Consider the following 2,467-nt stretch of genomic DNA (forward strand, 5'->3'; position numbering starts at 1 on the left):
CCCCCCCTCTCCCAATAGAGCAATCAATCATCGAACGGTTGGATCAGACCATGCTCCTTCACTTGTCGCATTGATTGTCTGTCATCGTCCTTGGTCGTTTAAATGCTTTGAGAATCGTGCTAGCAGTTTTGGCATATACATGTTAGTTCTCTGAGTTTTCCTGCTCCTTGAAAGCGAGAACTACGATATGGATGGAAAAACTGTTAAACAATTAGTGTCACCAAAATTGAGAAAATTAATTGTATAATTGACTTCCCTTGTAATTTTGTGCCCAAGGAGTCATATAAAAAGGAAAATAGGGTTTGTGACGTGCTAAAACTTACCGATACATAAGTCAGCTGTACAACGCAAGTGCACGTATCAAGTAGTAATGCGGTTCAAGAGTACTGTGTATCGATCCTACAGGAAAGTGTGATACTTATTTCCACGAAAAAATCTCTAGTTTACTAATTTAGTTAACCTAGCTTGGCCTTTATCAAAATGAGGTTCTTAGGCCCTAAGGTCATAATAGAGCATTATACTTAGAAATTAAAAGAAAAACAAAAAATAGGATGGTTGTTCATAAGTTCCTTCAAGGTAAATGAGGCTCAAGGTTCTATGATTCGGGGATCATGGTGATTGTGAGCAAAAAACAAGGTACTTTTGCTATGTAATTGTTGTCAATGGAGACATAGTACTCCTTATGTGTTTGTACTGGTAAAAAAAAGCTTAGAATCCATGAAGTTGAGGCTTCCTCAATTCCCATGGCATACCACATGACTTATCTGATCCCCTGAGATGATTGCAAAATTCCACTGGAATATGTCTATCCTCTTGAAATTTTGTGGTTAACCCTTTGCTTCCACTACCCAACAGTTAGATGTCGCAGTTTCACTAAACATTTTAACTTTCTTATTGGCTAGAAGTAAATTAAGTTCGGAGGTTCACCAACAATATAGATCATGAAAGCACAAGAAAATGATTAATGGAAGAACATTACATAAAACTGACGACACATCCACTATACCATACATCACAGAGACACAAAGAAAAGCTTAGTAGCTCATTACGGACAAAATCATAGCAGAAAAAAGTCATATGAAAATTCATTGCAAGCAACATCAATATGAAAAACTTACAAGAAATTATTTCATCTGTAAAGTCAGTACATTTCCCTCTTATACAAACTCTCTCACTACCTACAAAGAAAAACTCTCCCTTAAAGGTTTCTACCCAAGGAGGAAGACAACCCTCAAGAGTTCCCTCAAAATCTCTCCCAAACTCTCTTCTTTTAGTCTCCAAGCCTTCTTTGATGTAGAATTCCCTCTAAGAAGATGTAAGATTTGATTTTATAGCAAAAATCACAGTTTTGGCCATCAAATTTCATTCCTAAAGTGTTTCCCACTCGTCGACATGGTCACACTCACTTTCGGTGTGGTCACGCTGCTAGACTGCTAAGGTCGGCATGTTCATGCCACTCTACTACACCATATGACATGGTCACGCTGGCCATGATTTGACGGCGGAATTGAAAAGCCACCTACAGACGCTTTACGCCCAATCATTCAGGATAATGCTCGCATCCTTTGTCTTACCGCGACTGCTAGCACAGAGTTAGACGATGCTTATTCCTCAGATACCTTCATTGATTCTTCTCTGAGAAAAGAAGTTCACAATTTGTGGGCCTTCTACCTCCACACGACATTGAGCGTTGTGATCACGCCACTTCAGAGCACTTTTCTGCTAGATTTTCTCGTTCCAACTCCATTTTCAATTTCTGCATCCTGCATAACATGAATGAAATAACATTCTCAAGCTTAAATTTGTTATAAATAATATAATCAACATGTAACATGAGGGAAAAGAACATGTAAAATAACATAAAATTGATGCATGCCAATACCTTTAAATTTATCATATTACTTGCCCTCAAGTAATCATATGGTTCAGTTAGGATTTTTGGTAAGACTAGTACTTTTGCAGAGTTCTGACCTTTCAAATTGTTTTATCAAATCTATGTGAAAGTGGTGAAATAATGTTTAGATTTTGATTTTTTTAAATGGTCAATGACTTGAACTTTCCCTAATTCCCTTATTTCTTTTCTTAAGATAATGTCATAGATCTTTAATTTGGTGTCATTTAGAATCACCTTCACAAACCTTAAATATCTGTAGCAAAATTTTAATGGATTTTAGTCAACTAAAAGTTCACTTAATTCTTAACCTTAAAAATAACTTGTATCGTGGTTTTGATTAGAGACTCAAAGCTCATTATATCACTTGAGTCTCATTAAACCCCCTTCAACTTTCTTTTATTTCCTTGAATTTTTGTTATGCCAACCTTAAGCTTCTCCTCAAGAATTTTTCACTTTTTGCTTTTTATTTTATTCTTTTTTTTTCTTTTTCTTTGAGAATTACTATACCAGCTGGTGACTTTCTTTATTCTTTTTTTTTATTTTTAAAATGTGAAGAGGGATTATGTTTCTTAG

Source organism: Phalaenopsis equestris, unplaced genomic scaffold (assembly GCF_001263595.1).
Source record: "Phalaenopsis equestris unplaced genomic scaffold, ASM126359v1 Scaffold000124, whole genome shotgun sequence".
NCBI lineage: Eukaryota > Viridiplantae > Streptophyta > Magnoliopsida > Asparagales > Orchidaceae > Phalaenopsis > Phalaenopsis equestris.